At 39.0% G+C, this 23947-nt stretch overlaps 1 protein-coding gene across 3 annotated transcripts in view; it reads left to right on the top strand.

Annotated features, from left to right (window-relative positions):
* Window positions 1–23947, top strand: part of MTMR8 (myotubularin related protein 8) — a 225873-nt gene that overhangs the window by 179286 nt on the left and 22640 nt on the right. The window lies entirely within an intron of this gene.

Below are 23947 nucleotides of genomic sequence, written 5' to 3'. Positions count from 1 at the left end.
GTCACTCAGTCATGTCCGACTCTTCACAACCCCACAGATTGCAGCCCACCAGGCTCCTCCACCCATGGGATTTTCCAGGCAAGAGTACTGGAGTGGGGTGCCATTGCCTTCTCGACCCATGCATCTATGGGTACCTTATTTTTAACAAAGGAGGCCAGAATATACAATGGGGCAAAGATAGCCTCTTGAATAAGTGGTGCTGGTAAAACTGGACAGCTCCATGTAAAAGAATGAAATTAGAACACTTCCTAACACCATACACAAAGATAAATTCAAAATGGATCAAAGACCTAAATGTAAGACCAGAAACTATAAAACTCTTAGAGGAAAACATAGGCAGAACATGAATGACATAAATCAGAGCAAGATCCTCTATGACCCACTTCCTAGAGTAAAGGAAATTAAAACAGAAGTAAACAAGTGTGACCTGATTAAACTTAAAAGCTTTTGCATGGCAAAGAAAACTATAAGCAAGGTGAAAAGACACCCCTCAGAATGGAAGAAGATAATAGCAAATGACACAACTAACAAAGGATTAATTTCCAAATATACAGCAGTTCATGAAGTTTAATACCAAAAAAACAAACAACCCAATTAAAAAGTGGGGAAAAGACATAAACAGACATTTCTCCAAAGAAGACATACAGATGGCTAACAAACACATGAAAAGATGCTCAGCATCACTCATTATTAGAGAAATGCAAATCTAAACTACATGAAATATCACATCACACTGGTCAGAATGACCCTCATCAAAAAGTCTACAAACAATAAATGCTATAAAGTGTGTGGAGAAAACGGAACGTTCTTGCAGTGTTGGTGGGAATACAAATTGTTACAGCTAATATGGAAGATGGTATGGAGATTCCTTAAAAAACTAGGAATAAAACCACCATATGACCCAGCAATCCCACTCCTAAGCATATACCCTGAGAAAACCAAAATTGAAAGAGACACATGTATCCCATTGTTCACTGTAGCACTATTTACAGTAGCTAGAACATGGAAGCAACCTAGATTGCATTGAAAGATGAATGGATAAAGAACTTGTGGCATATATACACAATGGAATATTAGTCGCCCATAAAAAGAAACACATATGAGTCAGTTCTAATGAGTTGGATGAACCTAGAACATATTATACAGAATGAAGTGAGTCAGAAAGAGAAAGATAAGTACCATATTCTAACGCATATATATGGAATCTAGAAAAATGGTACTAAAGAATTCATTTACAGGACAACAGTGGAGAAACAGACATATAGAATAGACTTATGGACATAGGGAGAAGAGAGGAGAGGGTGATATGTATAGAAAGAGTAACATGGAAACTTACATTACTATATGTAAAATAGATAGCCAATGGGAATTTGTTGTATGGCTCAGGAAACTCAAACAGAGGCTCTATATCAACCTAGAGGTGTGGGATGGGAAGGAAGATGGGAGATGAGTTTCTAAAGGGAGGGGATATATGTATAACTATGGCTGATTCATGTTGAGGTTTGATGGAAAACAACAAAATTTTGTAAAGCAATTATCCTTCAATAAAATATGTTAATTATAAAAAATAAATACTTTTTTAAAAATTAAAAAAATCAAACAACTGAATCAAAAAATGGGCAGAAAATCTATGTAGACATTTCTTCAAAGAAGGCAGACAGATGGCCAAAAAGTGCATAAAAAATGCTCAACATCACTTTTAGAGAAACGCAAATCAAAACTAAATGAAATATCACCTCCCACTGGTCAGAATGGCCATCATCAAAAAATTTATAAACCATAAATGCTGGAGAGGGTGTGGAGAAAGGGGAACCCTCCCACACTGTTTGTGGGAATGTAAATTGGCACAACCATTATATGAACATTATGGAGGTTCATTGAAAATCTATAGATAGAATTAGCTTTTGATCTTCTGATTCTACTCCAAGCATGTATCTGGAAAAAAACATAATTTAAAAATATACATGCACACCAGTGTTCACTGCAGCACTAGTTACAATAGCCAGTATATGGAAGCAACCTGAATGCCCATTGGCAGATGAACCCCTAAAGAATATGTGGCCCATATATACAATGGAATATTACTCAGCCATAAAAAAAGAATGAAATATGATGTTTGATAGAAACCAATGCAATACTCTAAAGCAATTATCTTTCCATTTAAATAAATAAAATTTTAAAAAAGAATGAAATAATACCATTTTTAGCAGCATGGATGGAACTAGAGATTGTCATATTGCATGAAGTCAGACAGAGAAAATGACGTATCATATAGTATCACTTGTATGTGGAAACTAAAACACACACACATACACAAACACACAATGGAATACTACTCATGCATAAGAAGGAATGAAACTTTGCCTTTTGCAACAATATGAATCGACCTAGTTGGTTTTATGCTTAGTGAAAGTAGTTAGAGTAATACAAATAGTGTGTGATATCACTTCTATATGCAATCTAAAAAATAAAGCACACTTGTGACTATACCAAAAAGAGACAGATGAACAGATATAGAGAACAAAGTAGTAATTACCAGTGGGGAGAGGGAAGAGGGAGGGGTAAGATAGGGGTAGGGGATTAAGAAATAGAAACTACTATGCATAAAATAAAAAAGCTACAAGGATATATTGTACAACACATGGAATATAGCCACTGTTTTATAGTAACTGTAAATGGAATATATTCTTTAAAAATTATGAATCACTATATTATATACCTGAAACTAATATAATATTTTACATCATCTATACTGAATAAAAATTATTTCCTACCTTTTTAAGGCTCAATATTATATTTTGTGTATCCATGAAATGTTGTTTGTCAGTTTATCTGTTGATGGATGTGTTGCTTCCACTTTTTAACTAATGTGAATAATGCTGCTATCACATAGTTGCACAAATATCAGTTTGAGTTTTGCTTTTAATTCTGGCCTAGACCCAATAATGAAACTGCTGAGTCATATAGTAAATCTATTTTTAGTTTTTTGTTGAGCTTCCATGCTGTTTTTTATAGTAACTTCCCATTTTACATTCCTACCAAAATTGGATAATGGGTACAGTTTTTCAACATCCTCGCCAATGCTTGTAATTTTCTATTTTTTTTTTGTTTGTTTATATGTTTGTTTTATAATAGCCATCCAAATGGATATGAAATCGTATCTCATTGTTTTTATTTGCATTTATCTAATGATTAGTGATACTAAGCCTCTTTTCATGTAATTATTAGCCATTTGTATGTCTTCTTTGGGGAAGTGTCTATTCAAATTGTTTTCCCATTTCTTTTTTTATTTACATATGATTGACATTTAATAGTGTATTAGTACTAGATTTAAGTTTTGTAAGATTTCACATATAAGTAAGAGCATACAGTATTTTCTTCCACTGACTTATTTCACTTAGCATAATGCCTGCAAAGTTCATCCTTGTTGTCACAAATGGCAAGATTTCCTACTTTTATGACTGAATAATATTACTATAGATATTCATGACTGAATAATATTGTTGTTGTTCAGTCACCAAGCCATGTCTGACTCTTTGTGACCCCATGTACTGTAACACGCCAGGCCTCCCTGTCCCTCACCATATCCCAGAGTTTGCCCAAGTTCATGTCCATTGACTCGGTGATGTCATCCAACTATCTCATCCTCTGTTCCTCTCTTCTGCTTCTGCCTTCAATCTCCCAGTGTCAGGGTCTTCTCCAGTGAGTCAGCTCTTTGCATCAGGTGGCCAAAGTATTGGAGCTTCAGCTTCAGCATCAGTCCTTCCAATAAATATTCAGGGTTGATTTCCTTTAGGATTGACTGGTTTGATCTCCTTGCTGTCCAACGGACTCTCAAGAGTCTTCTCCAGCACCACAGTTCAAAAGTTTCAATTCTTTGGCACTCTGCCTTCTTTATGGTCCAACTATCACATCCATACATAACTACTGGAAAGACCATAGCTCTGACTATATGTACCTTTGTCAGCAAAGTGATGTCTATACTTTTTAATATACTGTCTATGTTTGTCATAGCGTTCCTTCTAAGAAGCAGTCATCCGATTTCATGGCTGTAGTCACCATCTGCAGTGACTAGAGCCCAAGAAGAGAAAATCTGTTACTGCTTCCACCTTTTCCCCTTCTACTTGCCATGAAGTGATGGGACCGGTTTCCACCATCTTAGTTTTTTTTAATATTGAGCTTTGAGCTGGCTTTTTCATTCTCCTCCTTCACCCTCATCAAGAAACTCTTTAGTTCCTCTTCACTTTCTGCTATTAGAGTGGTGTCATCTGCATATTGGAGGTTGTTGAATAACATTATACAGTCATAAAAAGTAGGAAATCTTGCCATTTGTGACAATATGGATGAACTTGAGGGCATTATGGTAAGTGAAATTAGTCAGTGGAAGGCTTCCCTGTTGGCTCAGATGGTAAAGAATCCACCTACAATGTAGGAAACCCAGGTTCAATCATGAGTCAGAAAGATCCCCTGGAGAAGGGAATGGCTACCCACCCCAGTATTCTTGCCTGGAGAATTCCATGGACAGAGGAGCCTGGCAGGCTACAGTCTATGGTGTTGCAAAGAGTCAGACATGACTGAGCGATTAACACTTCCTTCCTCTTCCTCCAATATTCCACTTAATATACATATCACTCTTTCTTTATCTATTTATCCATTGATGGAAACAAGTTATTTCCATGTCTTGGCTATTATAAATAATGCCTCAGTGAACATAGAGATGATACAGATATGTCTTTTTTTGTTGTTTTTGTTGTGTCGTTGTTGCTTTTAAATATATATATTATTGAAGTATAGTTGACTTACAATGTTTCAGATGCACAGCAAAGTGATTCAGTTATACAAATACACATATAATATTTTTGAAATTATTTTCCATCATAGGTTATTACAAGATATTGACTGTAGGTCCCTATGCTATACAGTAAACCTTTGTTGCTTGTTGCATATCTATTTTTAATTAGAAATGTGGCATTCTATTCATACTAAGTCAAACAAGAAGGAACAAAATGTCATAAATTTTTTAGAAAAGCAAAAAGTCATGTTTTTTAAAATGTATATATTATACATATATATATTATACATATATTATTTATATATATATATACACACACACTAAAGCTTTTCCACTACACTTGATAAAGTCTTGAGAAAGAACATCCAAAAAAAAGAAGAGATGGAGAAATTGGAGAACATAAACTAAATGAAATGGCAGCACTGAATATGAAATATAAAAAGTGAAACAAATTAGATAAAAGTAAAACAACATCATATAGTCCAGTTGTTTTTAAACATGACTGCTCATTTGAAACATATCTGGAGCTCTGAAGAAAAAAAATTCCTGATCATTTCTATTTTTTCAAAAAATTTTGACATACTTCTGCTATGCATCTGTATTTTAAAAAGTGATTGCAGGTTTTTCTGTTAGATACTAGTTTTGGTGATATAGAATTCTATTGTTTTTCTGTTGACCAATCATGATACAATGAATGGTATTAAGTGAGTAAAATGGTTACATAATCACAGTAGTAAAAGATGTTTACCAGTTGTCACAGTCAATATCCAGACAAAAAGTAAAAGATAATTACAATTGCAAATCATATTGGAAACATAATTAACAATATAAAATAATTACATATAATTTGGGAGGGTCAAACTGAGTGATGTGGTCAGTAGGAGTGCATACATACACATGTTTTTATCTACCCAGCCAGTCTATGTTTTTTGGTTGGTGCATTTAATTCAATTACATTTAAAGTAATGGTTGATATATATGATCCTATTTCCATTTTCTTAATTGTTTTGGCTTTATTTTCTGTAGATCTTTTCCTTTTCTTGTGGTTCCTGCCTAGAGAAATTTCTTTAGGATTTGTTGTAAAGCTGGTTTGGTGGTGCTAAACTCTCTTAACTTTTGCTTGTTTTGAAAGCTTTTGATTTCTCCATCAAATCTGAATGAAAGTCTTGCTGGGCAGAGTATTCTTGGTTGTAGGTTCTTCCCTTTCATCACTTTAAATATATCATGCCATTCTCTTCTGGCTTGTAGAGTTTCTGTTGAGAAATCAGCTGATAGCCTGATGGGAGTTCCCTTGTATGTTATTTTTCATTTTTCCCTTGTTGCTTTTAATATTTTATCTGTGTCTTTAATTTTTGTTGGTTTGATTTTTATGTGTCTCAGTGTGGTTCTCCTTGGGTTTATTCTGCCTGGGACTCTCTGTGCTTCCTGGATGTGATTCAGTATTTCCTTTCCCTTATTAGGGAATTTTTCAGCTATTATCTCTTTAAATATTTTCTCAGGTTCTTTCTCTCTCTCTTCTCCTTCTGGGACCCCCTATAATGTGAATGTTGATGAATTTAATGCTGTCCCAGAGGTCCCTTAGGCAGTCCTCATATCTTTTCATTCTTTTTTTTTAATATTCTATTATGTGGCAGTGATTTCCAGTATTCTGTCCTCCAGATCATTTATCCATGCTTCTGCTTCAGTTATTCTGCTATTGATTCCTTCTAGTGTATTATTCATCTCTGTTCTTTAGTTCTTCTAGGTCTTTGGTAAACATTTCTTGCAAGGGATGCAGATACTTCTTTGAAATAGTGAGTTTATTTCTTTCAGGTATATACATAAAAGTGGAGATGTTAGATCTGATAGTTCTATTTTTTAATTTTTTGAGCAACTTCTGTACTGTTTGCCATAGTGGTCCAACTAATCTACTAACAATGCACAATTGTTCCATTTTCTCCACATCCTTGGAACACTTGTTATTTCTTGTCTTGATAATAGTGATTCTAATGTGTAAGGTGATATTTTAATGTGGATTTGACTAGAATTTCCCTGGTGATTACTGACGCTGAACATCTTTTCATGTGCCTGTAGCTCATCTGTATATCTTCTTTGGAAAAGTGCCAATTCAGATCCTCTGCCCATTTTTAAATGGGTTCTTTGTTTTTTGTTGGTGGCTTGAGTTACATGAGTTCTTTATATATTTTGGATATTAATCCCTTATCAAATTTATTATTTGAAAATACTTTCTTTCAGTGGGTGTGTTACCTTTTCATTCTACTGATGATTTATTTGGCTGTGCAGAAACTTTTTAATTTGATGTAGTCCCATTTCTTTATTTTTGCTTTCATTGCCTTTGCTTTTGATATCAAAAGGGTTCAAACTTCTGGGGCTCAGTAATCACTGAGGAAGGCTTTCTTATCTCTCCTTGCTATTATTTGGAACTCTGCATTCAAATGGGTATATATTTCCTTTTCTCCTTTGCCTTTAGCTTCTCTTTCTTTTCTCAGCTATTTGTAAGGCCTCGTCAGACAACCATTTTGCCTTTTTGCATTTCTTTTTCTTGGGGATGGTCTTCATCACTCCCTCCTGTACATTGTCACTAACCTTCATCCATCGTTCTTCAGGTACTCTATTGGTCACTTACACTGTATAATTGTAAGGGATTTGATTAAGTCATACCTAAATCATCTAGTGGTTTTCCCTACTTTCTTCAGTTTAAGTCTGAATTTGGCAATAAGGAGTTCATGATCAGAGCCACAGTCAGCTCCCAGTCTTGTTTTTGCTGAATGTATAGAGCTTCTCCATCTTTGGCTCCAAAGAATATAATCAATCTGATTTAGGTATTGACCATCTGGTGATGTCCACGTGTAAAGTCGTCTCTTGTGTTTTTGGAAGAGGGTGTTTGCTATGACCAGTGTGTTCTCTTGGCAAAACTCTGTTACACTTTGCCCTGCTTCATTTTGTACTCCAAGGCTAAACTTGCATGTTACTCCAGGTATCTCTTGACTTCCTACTTTTGCATTCCAGTCCCCTGTGATGAAAAGGACATCTTTTTTTGGGTGTTTTAAAAGGTCTTGTAGGTCTTCATAGAACCATTCAATTTCAGCGTCTTCAGCCTTACTGGTTTGGGCATAGGCTTAGATTACTATGATATTGAATGGTTTGCCTTAGAAACGAACAGAGATCATTCTGTCGTTTTTGAGATTGCATCCAAGTACTGCCTTTGGACTCTTTTGTTGACTATGAGGGCCACTCCATTTCTTCTAAGGGATTCTTGCTCACAGTAGTAGATATAACTAATGGTCATCAGAGTTAAATTCGCCCATTCCAATCCATTTTAGTTCACTGATTCCTAAAATGCCAATGTTTACTCTTGCAACCACTTCCAATTTACCTTGATTCATGGATCTAACATTCCAAGTCCCTATGCAATATTGTTCTTAGCAGCATCAGACTTTACTTACATCACCAATTGCCTCCACAACTGGGCATCCTTTTTGCTTTGGCTCCATCTCTTCATTCTTTCTGGAGTCATTTCTCCATTCTTTCCAGTAGCATAATGGGCACCTACCTGACCTGGGAGTTCATCTTTCAGTGTCTTTTTTTTTTTTTTTTTTTGCCTTTTCATACTGTTCATGGGGTTCTCATGGCAAGAATGCTAAAGTGGTTTGCCATTGTCCTCTCCAGTGGACCTCATTTTGTTAGAACGCTCCACCATTACCCATCTGTCTTAGTTGGCCTTACACGGCATGGCTCATAGTTTCATTGAGTTAGACAAGGCTATGGTCCATGTGCGGAGAAGGCAATGGCAACCCACTCCAGTACTCTTGCCTGGAAAATCCCATGGATGGAGGGGCCTGGTAGGCTGCAGTCCATGGGGTCGCTAGGAGTCGGATACGACTGAGTGACTTCACTTCCACTTTTCACTTTCATGCATTGGAGAAGGAAATGGCAACCCACTCCAGTGTTCTTGCCTGGAGAATCCCAGGGACGGGGAGCCTGGTGGGCTGCCGTCTATGGGGTCACACAGAGTCAGATACGACTGAAGCGACTTAGCAGCAGCAACAGCAGCAGCATGGTCCATGTGATCAGTTTAATTAGTTTTCTTTAATTGTGGTATTCATTTTGTCTGCCCTCTGAGGGATAAGGATAAGAGACTTATGGAATCTTCCTGATGGGAGAGACTGACTGTATGGGAAACTGGGTCTTGTTCTGATTAGCAGGGCCATGCTCAGTAAATCTTTAATCCAATTTCTGTTGATGGGTGGGGCTGTGTTCCCTCCTTATTGTTTGACCTGAAACCAAACTATGGGGGAGGTAATGAAGATAATGTCATCCTCCTTCATAAGGTCCTGTGCAGGTACTGCCACACTCAGTGACCCTGACCCTGCAGCAGACCACTGCTGATCCACGCCTCCACCGGAGACTCCTGGACATTGACAGGCAAGCCTGGATCAGTCTCTTGTGTGATGACTGCTCCTTTCTCCTGGGTCCTGGTGCACACAAGGTTTTGTTTGTGTCCTCCAGGAGTCGGTTTTCCCAGTCCTGTATAGGTTTTGACAGCTCAACGGTGGAGTTAATGGCAGCCTCTTCCAAGAGGGCTTATGCCACACTCAGCTCTGCTGTATCCAGAGCCACTGCTGACCAGTACCTCTGCAGGAGACCCTCAAACACTCAAAGGCAGGTCTTGCTCAGTCTCTGTGGGGTCTCCTGGTGTGCACAAGGTTTTTTTTGAGCCTTCTGAGCCTCTCTGGTGGGTATGGGGTTTGATTGTAAATGCAATTTTGCCCCTCCTCTAGCATATGCTTTTTTTTTAATGGTTTCTTTTTCGTTGTTAAATTTCTCATTGTGTTCATGGATTTTTATGTTCCTGTTTTTATTTGGCTCTCTGTGTGTTCTTGTTTTTCACTGAAATTTTTAGAGGATTATTCTGAATACTTTACCAGACATTTCACAGATCTCTATTTATTTAGGGTCAGTTAATAGAACTTTGTTACTTTCATTTGGTAGTGTCATGTTTACCTGATTCTTCATGATCCTTGATTCCTTTTGTAGGTATCTATACATTTGAGTAAGCAGTCTCCTCTCCCAGACTTCACAGATTCTCTTCAACAAGGATATTCCTTCAGTTAGCATACCTTGAGGTTCTGGATGGCTCAGCTGTAGCATCCTTTGGCATATAGGGCTTCCCACTGGGTTCTTTATTAGGGTGAAGCCACTGCCTGAACTCTGAGAGTGGCGGGTGCACTACTAACTCAGCTCCATGGTTGCATGAGATTATTGGCTGGGCTTCATGTTTAAGCAGGGCTGATATTTAGGCTTCCTGTTCAGGGGCCCTGCTGATTGTGTTCCTCAGTAATGTGGGGCCATTAGATGGGTTCTGCAGTCACCTCTGTTCAGGCAAGGTCACTGGCTCTGTTCCCTTTTAGTGTGATGCCACTGGTTGAATTATTCAACTGAGCATGGATATAGGCTTTGCTCCACAATCAGTCCTGGTTGAGTAGAGATTTAGGTTGTGATGCCCAACTAGACAGAGCTTCTGGCTGGACTCTGTTTAAGTGGGGCCACTGGCAGGACTTCAGTGTTGAACAGATATGCAGGCAGTGCTATGTAAACAAGCTAAGATTCAGATTGTGCTCCAGAGTAGAATGGGCCATATGCTGGGTTTGGTAGTCAGGTATGTTTCTATTCAGATGTACAAATTGGGTTTAGAAAAGGCAGAGGAACCAGAAATCAAACTGCCAACATTTGTTGGATCATAGAGAAAGCAATGAAATTATAGAAAAACATCTGCTTCATTGTCTATGTGAAAGCTTTTGACCGTGTGGATCACAACAAACTATGGAAAATTCTGGGAATACCAGATCACTTTATCTGTCTCCTGACAAATCTGTATGCAGTTCAAGAAGCAACAGTTAGAACTAGACATAGAACAAAATCAAAATCAGGAAAGGAGTATGTCAAGGCTGTATATTGTCACCCTGTTTATTTAACTTATATGCAGAGTACATCATTCAAAATGCAGGGCTGGATGACTCAAAAGCTGGGATCAAGATGGCTGGGAGAAATATCAACAACCTCAGATATGCTGATTATATGACTCTAATGACATAAAGACGAAGAGGAATTAAAGAGCCTCTTGATGAATAGAAAGGGGAGTGAAAAGGCTGGCTTAAAACTCAACATTCAAAAAACTAAGATCATGACATCTGGTCCCATTACTTTGTGACAAATATATGGGAAAAAAGTGAAAGTAGTGACAGATTTCATTGTCTTGGGCTCTAAAATCACTTGCAGACAGTGACTGCAGCCATGAAATTAACAGACACTTGCTCCTTGGAAGGAAAGCTGTGACATACCTAGAAAGTGTATTAAAAAGCAGAGACATCACTTTGCTGACAAAGGTCCATATAGTCAAAGCTATGGTTGTTCCAGTAGTCTTGTACGGATATGAGAGCTGGACCATAAGAAGGCTGAGCACCGAAGAATTAATGCTTTTGAGTTGTGGTGCTGGAGAAGACTCTTGAGAGTCCCTTGGACTGCAAAGAGATCAAACCAGTCAATCCTAAAGGAAATCAACCCTGAATATTCATTAGAAAGACTGATGCTAAAGCTGAAGCTCCAATATGTTGTCTACCTGATGCCAAGAGCCAACTCATTGGAAAAAGTCCTCATGCTGGCAAACACTGAGGGCAGGAGGAGAAGGGATTGACAGAGGATGAGATGGTTGGATGGCATCATCGACTCAATGGACATGAGTTTGAGCAAACTCCAGGAGATAGTAAATGACAGGGAAGCCTGGCATGCTGCAGTCTATGGGGTCGCAAAGACCTAAATGACTTAGTGACTAAACAACAACATCCTGCTGTTCAACAAGTTTTCTGATTGGGACCTTGGCTCAGGAGAGGACTCCAGCTGTATGCCACAGGTAGGAGGGGCTACGTATTGTTTTGCTATTGAGCAGGGTAGCTGGTTAGGCTCCCTCATGAGATAAGGCTGCAGGCTGTGCTCTATGATGGGGTGACATGCTTGGCTGGGCTTCCTGCCTGAGCACAACTATTGGCTGACCTCTGTTGCCTGTAGACTAGGCTTCGTCACCTGGTGGTACCATAGGCTGGATTCTGAGACTGTCCATGGTCACTGATAAGATTCCCTGGTTACGCAAGGCAGAGTCTATACAATTTGGCAAGACTGCTGTCTTGGTTCCCTGCCCAAGTATTGCTTTAGGATAGGCGTTGAGGCTTTCTGGATTATCTAGTTAGGCTTCCTGGTCAGGTGGGACTAGTGGCTATATTCAGCAGCACACAGAGCTTTGTGTTTGGTTCCCTACACAGGTGGAGCTACAGAAAGAAATTAATAGCTGATTTGGCTTTCTAGTATCAGAACCAGGTAGATCTACCCACTTATCTCCCCAGCCAGATAGGACCACTGGCTCAGCTCTGCCAGTGGATAGAACTACTGGCTGAATTTCAGTAAACATGACTGAGGATGGGTTACAGGACTGCAACAGTTCTCTAGTTAGGTTTGGGTGTATATAACATGATAGTCAAACAAACATGTATGTTTTCCACCTTACATTCAGCACCTAGGTCAGCTAAATTGGTAAAGGTCTTAGCCCACCATTGTCCATTTACCCATGTGAGATAAGCCTGTTAATTTTGTTGTTGAGTATCACTGGTTAGGGGAATAGGTGCATCTTGATAAGTGAGGTTTATGTGTGAGCTGGGCTAGGGAAAAGTTAATATGTTGTGTGTACTAAAATTAGGTTGCTGGAAGCAACCTCAGAATGTGGTTAAATTTGCCATCTTATTTATTTCTGTGGCTGAACCTATATGAAGGTTGGGTTTTGTGGATAACTGTATATTCCTCCTCTTTTATATTGGTATACTTTGGTGTTTTGGTTTTTTGCCAGTTACAATGGCAAACAACATGTTTCCACAATTGTGAGATAAGCTTCACAGGTGCACTCAGAAGTTTTTTTTTTTTTTTTTAAGTTATTAATTTATTAATAAGACACCAAACTAGATCCTAAATTATGGGACATTACAACATGGGATCCTCATAGGTGGGCACATTATTTCAAAAATAGACACCAATTGTATTGTACACTTTAGCCTATTTCTGTCTCTGTTTATCACAACATTGCTGTGTTTCAGTGCAGGACCAGCTGCTCCATTGCTTGTGTTCTAGGGGAAATCTCTCTAGGACAGGCATTTCTATAGCTTTAATAACCTCATAGTGGACCCTTGGGAGTAGTGGTGTAACCAAACCAACAGATTTCTTCCCATGCTAAATTTGCTACTAGGTTTCTTTCTCATAATCATTTCTATCTCCTCAAAGGTGGGTTGTGTATGTTTTTTAGGACCCCCAGAAGAGTACCTTTGGGTCTTAATTTCCCTCGAGTATTTTCCAAATCCTTCTAACAGTGACCTTTGTAGGCCCAGCAGATTTTGTAACAGCCATAAAAACATAGATGTCAATTTGATTGGGGATTCCCATGTAGAGAGAGGCTAGATCTTTATATGGGATCAAGTATGATTTTCATAAGAATTATCTTTTCAGTGATACCCAAGAGCTATGGCTATTTACTATGGGCAGGCAGCATTGCATCTGTATTATATAAAATTTGCAGTTGGTCCTGTGAGGTTAGATTAGGGAAGAATTCCCAAGCTGATTATGCATGTATGTGTGTTCAGTTGCTTCATTTGTGTCCAATTCTGCAACTCTATGGACTGTAGCCCACCAGGCTCCTCTGTCCTTAGAATTCTCCAGGCAAGAATACTGGAATGAGTTGCCATGCCCTCCTCCGGGGGATGTTCCTGACCCAGGAATTGAACCCACATCTCCTGTGCCTCCTGCATTGCAGGTAGATTCTTTACTGCTGAGCCACCAGGGAAACTCCAAGCTGGTAATACTCCCCAGTGTTTTAGATATGCCTTGACTTAGGCTATATAGTATACATTGCCTTCCATATAATATATTAATTAGTGGTCAAGGAAGAAGTTTTTGGTAAGGTTCCCTTGGTCATATGGTTAGTACAGCTTCTCTCTGCTTCAATAAATAAGACTCATAACGGAGGGGGAGAGAGAATATTATAATTAATGTTACAGGAAAAATGGGCCTATAGCCCTATAATGTAATGTAAGAATGTACATTATTGGTAGGTTTCTACATTCATCATCCTGCCACGGAATAATAAAAACTATAATTTTATCTCTGTAATCCCACAGAGTTTGTTGGTATTAACTCTGCATTACAGCATTTTTTATTTGATTACACCAATCTCGAGCATACTGATTGTAGTATTAGGTACATACTGTTTCTAGGAATTCCTTAAATAAAACCCAATAGGTCATGACCTGCTGCTCTGTTCGATGGCCTTAATAATAGTTGGATTCATCTGATTTGAAGTAAAAGTTAGCACGTAGGGCTTACAAGTCATTTATGAGTCATAAGTGATATTTTAAAGTTGGCTTAGTCAGAATGTGTGTTATTGATGTAGTAGACTAGATTGAGGAGGAGGATTAGCCTCAGTATTGATGTTTGTGATTGTGTTAGTTGGATTGACTGACCCAGATAGTAATAGCATGGTCTCTGTTGTCCTCAATCTGACCCATGTTGTGTGTTTCCAATGGTGTGTATGTGGCATGCTATTTCCAGACATACTTTGTCAACCATGGAATGTATGGTTCAGGGTTAGGTGATCAATGTGTAGTTGACACTGGTGATAGTAGGAGTGGCACAGCAACAGAGTAGGGATTAAAGTTAGATGTCACCTGCAGCCAGCACTAAGGAATATGATTGCACACTGGGTATCACCCAAATGGTATTATTCAGTCCAGGGGTGATTAGTTCTAACCTCTTAGATGTTGGAAGTAAGTTCTGGTTTGTTCCACAGTGCTTTTAGTGGGCAGCATATGAAGTCATATCTCCAGACAATCGTAGGTGGTTTGCTTAGCTTACATTGAGTCATGAGTGACCACAAGCTGAGGATGGTCCCACAATCAATGGTTCAAGTTAGGTCCTTGTCACAACTGATGGGGAAGTAACTAGGATCTGGATTTTTCTATGAGGGAGAAGAGAAGGGTGAGTAGATAGCAATATCAGGGCTCCCAAGTCCAAGAAAAGTGGTAATTGGGTTGTATCTGTTGTGAGTGTATATATCAGCAAGGGTTGCAGCATCTCTGTTGGTGTTCCCTTCATTTGTCAAAGATGTCAACATAGTGTAGTTATGCCATAAGGGTGTGGGGGTGAGTTAATGTAAGCAGGACTATGTGCAGTAGTTTTGGCCACTTGGAGGACCACTGTCCTCTAAGATCTCTCAGGAGCCCTTGTTTTAAAAGCTCACTATTTCCTTCTATGATATCTGCTGTCATAGGACAATGGGGTAGGTGAAAAACCCAAGCAATATTATTTTGTAGTGCCCGCTGTTACATTCGCTTTATGATGAAGTGGGTGCCTTGAACTATGTAACTGTGGCACACCCAAAGACTGTAAAAGTTGTTTTGTTAACCCCTCACAACATTAGCATTTTATCTTTGCATAGGGAAGCCAATAGAAGGCCTCTGTAGGTATCCATCATTGTTAACACATATATAATGACTCTGTCTGCTACATGGAGAGGCCCAGTGAAACTGGTTTGTTAGTTCTGATGTGACCATTACTATAAATTTCTCCTCCCATGCCACAGGCCCAGAGTCTAGATTTCTGGCACATGGTACAATCCCTAATAGCTTTGTGTAAATGTTTCTCTGCTGATTTGACTCCTCTATTAACAATCTATTTTTGCAACCCCATGATACCCAAATGCCTTGACTGACTTCTGGTATGCTTACAAATGGAAGTAGTAGGGTGGCTCCTCCCAAAGTTTTGGGGACTGTCCCTTCTTTAAGTGGTTACCTGAATTGCTGCTTTGATTAGTTAGTAAGCTTCAGCATTATGTTGTGCCTCATCTGTGTCTTGTTTGATATGAGACAAGGTATGATGCATGAATATCTTCAGAGTGGTAGCCAATGTGGTGATTTTTAGAACTGTTTACCCCCAAATGTTTCAGCCTGTGTTTTCCAGCCTTGATCAAGTAGTTAGCACACAAGCCATCAACCAGGGATCAGTGAAAATATGAATCTTAGGAAAATGTCTGTCAAGGGCATGCTGTATTGCTAGAAGTATTGCATATTGCTTAGCCAACTGGATACTTTTGTCTATCCCTGTTTGAAAATCGGAGTGTTTAAAAAGGGTAAATTTTATGCATTGAACTACCTGGCCACCTTATGCTCTATGCTCAATCCATCAGCAAAGAAATACTATTGCTTTTCTTGTTCCATGAGTGCTGATGACTCCTACTTAATTCCTTGGTTAGCAAAAGTCAGAGACATTTCTTGGGGTTTTGACAAGTTAACCTCAGTGGCAAGGTTTGTGACTGTTGTTTCTTCATGGAATTGTGACACTCCAGTAGAACTGGGTTTAGCCTAATCTTGCAGATACCACTTCTGTTTTAATTAGTAAACCTCTATTGCTGATCCAGTTTTGCAGGGAACTTTTTCCATTACTCAGGTCATAGTAGGAATATTGGTCTACAGAGTGAAAGCCTCTGCTCTAGTAAGAGCTTCATTTTGATAAATGCCTAATACACCACTAGGAGTTTCCTCTCTTGTGGTGAATACTTATGGGCTGAGTTTGGGACTTTGCTTACCCTAAAGATCATGGTAGACATTTATCTGTCTGGTCAAGAGGATCCATGAAGCAAAATCACAAGTGTCAAGAAACTTCCAATTTTGAGGTCTACCCTACTAGTTTATCTAGTACCTGTTGTTGCTCAGATACACACTAAGAAGCAGATATTCGCAGGTGACATGATAGCTGGGGACCAGCAAATATTGGTGATAAGAAATGTATTAAAGTCAGAGTCCAAACATTCCTAACAAATATTTGAACTTCTTTACCAGTATGGGAGATTGAAGTGCTAGGAGCTTGTCTTTTACTAGGTTGGGAAATGGTTTACCCTTCTGAATTCCAAATGTAGTCCCAAAATGTCAACAGATTGGAAGAGGTCTTATGCCTTATGCAGGATATTTGCACATCCCCTATCTGTGACAAGTTTGCTCACAGTTGTGATGGCCTATAAAACAGAGTGTTGGTCAGGTTCAGTGAGGAGGATGTCATCAATATAATGTCAGAGCCAAATTTCTAGTGGGATGTGCAGCAGGGATCTAGGTCCTGTATGCAAAGCACATGTACTATTACAAGATTATTTACATATGCCATAGGCAAACAAGAAAAGATACCTTCGACCCTGAAAGCTGAAGACGAATTGTTCAGTTCAGTTCAGTTCAGTCGATCAGTTGTATCCGACTTTTGTGACCCCATGAATCGCAGCACACCAGGCCTCCCTGTCCATCACCAACTCACGGAGTTCACCCACACTCTTGGCAATTGAGTCGGTGATGCCATCCAGCCATCTCATCCTCTGTCGTCTCCTTCTCCCACCCGCAATCCCTCCCAGAATCAGAGTCTTGTCCAATGAGTCAACTCTTCACATAATGTTGCCAAAGTATTGGAGTTTCAGCTTCAGCATCAGTCCTTCCAAAGAACACCCAGGACTGATCTCCTTTAGAATGGACAAGTTGGATCTCCTTGCAGGCCAAGGGACTCTGAAGAGTCTTCTCCAACAATACAGATCAAAAGCAGCAATTCTTCGGTGCTCAGCTTTCTTCACAGTCCAACTTTCACATTCATACATGACCACTGGAAAAACCATAGCCTTGACTAGACAGACCTTTTTTGGCAAAGTAATATCTCTGCTTTTGAATATACTATCTAGGCTGGTCATAACTTTCCTTCCAAGGAGTAAGCATCTTTTAATTTCATGGCTGCAATCACCATCTGCAGTGATTTGGGAGCCCCCCAAAATAAAGTCTGACACTGTTTCTACTGTTTCCCCATCTATTTCCCATGAAGTGATGGGACCAGATATCATGATGTTAGTTTTCTTATTGCTTAGCTTTAAGCCAAATTTTTCACTCTCCTCTTTAACTTTCATCAAGAGGCTTTTTAGTTCCTCTTTACTTTCTGCCATAAGGGTGGTATCATATACATATCTGAGGTTATTGATATTTCTCCGGGCAATCTTGAATCCAGCTTGTGCTTCTTCCAGCCCAGCCTTTCTCATGATGTACTCTGCATATAAGTTAAATAAGCAGGGTGACAATATACAGCCTTGACGTACTCCTTTTCCTATTTGGAACCAGTCTGTTGTTCCATGTCCAGTTCTAACTGTTGCTTCCTGACCTGCATATAGGTTTCTCAAGAAGCAGATCAGGTGGTCTGGTATTCCCATGTTTTTCAGAATTTTCCACAGTTTATTGTGATCCACACAGTCAAAGGCTTTGGCATAGTCGATAAAGCAGAAATAGATGCTTTCTGGAAGTCTCTTCCTTTTTGATGATCCAGTGGATGCTGGCAATTTGATCTCTGGTTCCTCTGCCTTTTCTAAGACCAACTTGAACATCTGGAAGTTCACGCTTCACATATTGCTGAAGCCTGGCTTGGAGAATTTTGACCATTACTTTACTAGCATGTGAAATGAGTGCAATTGTGCAGTAGTTGTAGCATTCTTTGGCATTGCCTTTCTTTGGGATTGGAATGAAAACACCTTTTCCAGTCCTGTGGCCACTGCTGAATTTTCCAAATTTGGTGGCGTATTGAGTGCAGCACTTTCACAGCATCATCTTCCAGGATTTAAAGTTGCTCAACTGGAATTACATCACCTCCACTAGCTTTGCTCGTACTGATGCTTTCTAAGGCCCACTTGACTTCCCATTCTAGGATGTCTGGCTCTAGGTGAGTGATCACACCATCGTGATTATCTGGGTCATGAAGATCTTTTTTGTACAGTTTTTCTGTGTATTCTTGCAACCTCTTCTTAACATCTTCTGCTTCTGTTAGGTCCATACCATTTCTGTCCTTTATTGAGCCCATCTTTGCATGAAATGTTCCCCTGATATCTAATTTTCTTGAAGAGATCTCTAGTCTTTCCCATTCTGCTGTTTTCCTCTATTTCTTTGAATTGATCACTGAAGAAGGCTTTCTTATCTCTTCTTGCTATTCTTTGGAACTCTGCATTCAGATGCTTTATCTTTCCTTTCATTTACTTTTTGCTTCTCTTCTTTTCACAGCTATTTGTAAGGCCTCCTCAGACAGCCATTTTGCTTTTTTGCATTTGTTTTCCATGGGGATGGTCTTGATCCCTGTCTCCTGTACAATGTCACGAACCTCCATCCATAGTTCATCAGGCATTCCATCTATGAGATCAAGTCCCTTAAATCTATTTATCACTTCTACTGTGTAATCATAAGGAATTTGATTTAGGTCATACCTGAATGGTCTAGTGGTTTTCCCTATTTTCTTCAATTTATGTGTGAATTTGGCAATAAGGAGTTCATGATCTGAGCCACAGTTAGCTCCCAGTCTTGTTTTTGCTTAGTGTATAGAGCTTCTCCATCTTTGGCTGCAAAGAATATAATCAATCTGATTTTGGTGTTGACCATCTGGTGATGTCCATGTGTAAAGTCTTCTCTTTTTTTGTTGGAAGAGGGTGTTTGCTATGACCAGTGTGTTCTCTTGGCAAAACTCTATTAGCCTTTGCCCTGCTTCATTCCGTATTCCAAGGCCAAATTTGCCTGTTACCCCAGGTGTTTCTTAACTTCCTACTTTTGCATTCCAGTCCCCTGTGATGAAAAGGACGTCATTTTTGGGTGTTAGTTCTAAAAGGTCATGTAGGTCTTCATAGAACCATTCACCTTCAGCTTCTTCAGCATTACTGGTTGGGGCATAGACTTGGATTACTGTGATATTGAATGGTTTGCCTTGGAAATGAACAGAGATCATTCTGTTGGTTTTTTTTTTTTTTTTCCTTTTCTTTTTTTTAAATTTTATTTTATTTTTAAACTTTACATAATTGTATTAGTTTTGCCAAATATCAAAATGAATCCGCCACAGGCATACATGTGTTCTCCACCCTGAACCCTCCTCCCTCCTCCCTCCCCATACCATCCCTCTGGGTCGTCCCAGTGCACTAGCCCCAAGCATCCAGTATCGTACATCGAACCTGGACTGGCAACTCATTTCATACATGATATTTTACATGTTTCAATGTCATTCTCCCAAATCTTCCCACCCTCTCCCTCTCCCACAGAGTCCATAAGACTGTTCTATACATCAGTGTCTCTTTTGCTGTCTCGTACACAGGGTTATTGTTACCATCTTTCTAAATTCCATATATATGCGTTAGTATACTGTATTGGTGTTTTTCTTTCTGGCTTACTTCACTCTGCATCATAGGATTGCAGCCAAGTACTTCATTTTGGACTCTTTTGTTGACCATGATGGCTACTCCATTTCTTCTAAGGGATCCCTGCCTGCAGTAGTAGACATAATGGTCATCTGAGTTAAATTCACCCATTCCAGTCCATTTTAGTTGCTGATTGCTAGAATGTCGACGTTCACTCTTGCCATCTCCTGTTTGACCACTTCCAATTTGCCTTGATTCATGGACCTAACATTCCAGGTTCCTATGCAATATCGCTCTTTACAACGTCGCACCTTGCTTCTATCACCAGTCACATCTACAACTGGGTATTGTTTTTGCTTTGGCTCCATCCCTTCATTCTTTCTGGAGTTATTTCTCCACTGATCTCCAGTAACATATTGAGCACCTTCCAACCTGGGGAGTTCCTCTTTCAGTATCCTATAATTTTGCCTTTTCATACTGCTTATGGGATTCTCCAGGCAAGAATACTGAAATGGTTTGCCATTCCCTTCTCCAGTGGACCACATTTTGTCAGACCTCTCCACCATGACCTGCCCATCTTGGGTGGCCCCACGTGGCATGGCTTAGTTTCATTGAGTTAGACAAGGCTGCAGTCCGTGTGATTAGATTGACTAGTTTTCTGCGATTATGGTTTGTGTGTCTGACCTCTGATGAATTGTTACTCTCCTGCAATATTTTTAATGAATAGAACATACTAGTCAAGTCTGTTACTTCAAACTGTTTATCTATATTTCTTTGAATGTTAAGGTGAAGATATCTGGTAGGGATGCTCTAAAAAAGGGAACAGCCTTGTTCAACTCTCTATAGTCTATAATTAGCCTCCACTTATTAGTAGTGGCTTTATAGCACAGGTTGTACCAGGGAATTGAAAGGTGAGATAGGAGGAGTCAGTACCCATTCTTTAAGTCAAGCCATAATCCTTCAGCGCCTTGTCTTAGCTGATACTGTCTCATATGTAAGGGATCATTAACTGGTTTTTACCATGCAGTGTCCACAATAGCATAAAAGCCTTTAGTTTGTTCCATGAAATACTTGCTAACTGAAGAGCTCCATTCCAGTAATGGATAGAGAGATAGTCTTGGCAGAAAGGATAGCAGTTACAACCAAACAAACTTTTTTTTTTTTTTTTTTGCAGAACTGGGTCAATTTTAATAGATAAGTGGGTAATTATTACTTTAATCTTTCCTCCTCCCAAGCTGATCACCTCCTGTGTTGGGAGGAGAGTTGAGGGGTCCCTTTAAAAGATGAGTGATTTCTGGGGTAAGGGAGGTTTGAAAAACCATGTGCAACAGAGCCAGCCAGTGGTGGTTAGATTTTGAAATACAAAACTATAGTTTGTTTGTTTTTTGTTTTTTTTTTTTTTTGTTTTTTAATTTTTAACTTTATATTTGACTATACTTGATTTACAATGTTATGTTAGTTTCAAATGTACAGCAAAGTGATTCAGTTATACACATATCTATTCTTTTTCAAATTACTTTCCTATTTAGGTTATTATACAATATTGAGCAGAATTCCCTCTGCTATACCGTAGGTCTTGTTGGTTATCTAGTCTAAATATAGGAGTGTGTATATGTCAATCCCAATCACCCAATCTATCCCTCCCACCCCCACCCTTCATTCCTGGTAACCAAAACTTCATTTTCTATCTCTGCAAGTCTCTTTCTGTTTTATAAATAAGTTCATTTGTATCTTTTTTTTTTGATTCCACAAATAAGCGATATTATATGATATTTGTCTTTCTCTCTCTGACTTACTCCACTTAGTAAAATAATCTCCAGACCCACCCATGTTGCCAAAAACAGCACTATTTCATGCTATTTAATGGCTGAGTCTCCATTGTACATATGTACCACCTCTACTTTATCCACTCATCTGTAGATGGACATTTAGGTTGCTTCCATGTCTTGGCTATTGTAAACAGTGCTGCAACAAACATTTGGGTGCGTGTATCATTTTGAACCATGGTTTTCTCTGGATATATGCCCAGGAGTGGGATTGCTGGATCACATGGTAGCTCTATTTTTAGTTTTTTAAAGAACTTTCACACTATCCTCTGTAATGGCTCTACCAGTTTGTACAGTGTAGGAGGGTTACCTTTTCTCTACACCCTCTTCCAGCATTTACTGTTTGAAGACTTTTCGATGATGGCTATTCTGACTGTTGTGAGGTGATAGCTCATTGTAGTTTTGATTTACATTTCTCAGTGGCTCAGTGGTAAAGAATCCACCTGCAATGCAAGAGACTTGCAGGAGATGGGGTTCAATCCTTATGGTCAGGAAGATCCCCTGGAGAAGGAAATGGCAACCAACAAAACTATTCTTGCCTGAGAAATCCCATAGACAGAATTGCCTGGCAGGCTACAATCCATTGGCTTACAAAAGTGTCCGACACAACTTCACACCTAAACAACAACAACAATAATTAGCAATGCTGAACATCTTTTCTTGTGCCTCTTGTCTATATGTATGTCTTCTTTGGCAAAATGTCTATTTAGGTGTTCTCTCCATTTTTTGATTGGTTCATTTGTTTTTTTCAAACCACCATCACCCTGATACCAAAACCAAACAAGGATACAAAAGGGAAAAAAAAAGAAAATTACAGGTGAATATCACTGATGGACATGGATGTAACAGTCTTCAACAAAATACCAGAAAACTGAATTCAACAATATATTGAAAGGATCATACACCATGATCAAATGGGAGTTTTCCTAGGGATGCAAAGAATTTTCAATATTCACAGACTTAATCAGGGTCATGCACTATGTAAACAAATTAAAGAATAAAAACCACATGATCATCTTCTGCAATACATGCAAAAGAAAACTTTTGACAAAATTCAACATGCATTTATGATGAAAACACACCAGAAAGTGGGCATAGAGAGAACCTACTTCCGCATAGTAGTGTATGTATGTATGTGTGTGTGTCCGACTCTTTGTGAACTCCATGGACTCCATGGACTGCTTCAGCATAATAAACCCATATATGACAAATCTAGAGCTAACATCACACTCAACCGTGAAGAACTGAATGCATTTTCTCTAAGATCAGGAACAAGACAAGGATGTCCACTGTTATCACTTTTTATTCAAGATAGTTTTTAAAGTCTTACTATGGGAATCAAGAAGAAAAAGAAATAAAAGGAATCCAAGTTAGAAAATAAGTAAAGCTACCACTGTTTGTAGATGACATGATACATACATAGAAAATCCTAAGTTCAGTTCAATCACTCAGTCGTGTCCAACTCTGCAGCATCATGGACTGCAGCATACTAGGCCTCCCTGTCCATCACCAACTCCAAGAGTTTCCTCAAACTCATGCCCATTGAGTCGGTGATGCCATCCAACCATCTCATCCTCTGCCATCCCCTTGTCCTCCCACCTTCAATTTTTCCTAGCATCAGGGTTTTTTTAAATGAGTCAGTTCTTCGAATCGGGTGGCCAAAGTATTGGAGTTTCAGCTTCATCATCAGTCCTTCCAGTGAATATTCAGGACTGATTTCCTTTAGGATGGATCTCCTTGCTTTCCAATGGACTGTCAACAGTGTTCTCCAACACCATAGTTCAAAAGCATCAATTCTTCGGCACTCATCTTTCTTTATAGTCCAACTCTCACATCTATGCATGACTATTGGAAAAACCATAGCCTTGACTAGATGGACCTTTGTCAGCAAAGTAATGTCTCTGCTTTTTAATATGCTGTCTAGGTTGGTCATAACTTTTCTTCCAAGGAGCAGGCATCTTTTAATTTAATGACTGTATTCACTATCTGCAGTGATTTTGGAGCCCAAGAAAATAAAGTCTGTCACTATTTCACATCTATTTTCCATGAAGTGATAGG

This window comes from Bubalus bubalis, chromosome X (genome assembly GCF_019923935.1).
Source record: "Bubalus bubalis isolate 160015118507 breed Murrah chromosome X, NDDB_SH_1, whole genome shotgun sequence".
NCBI lineage: Eukaryota > Metazoa > Chordata > Mammalia > Artiodactyla > Bovidae > Bubalus > Bubalus bubalis.
The sequence above is the reverse complement of the archived record's forward strand: the minus strand, read 5'-3'. Positions and strand labels throughout refer to the sequence as shown.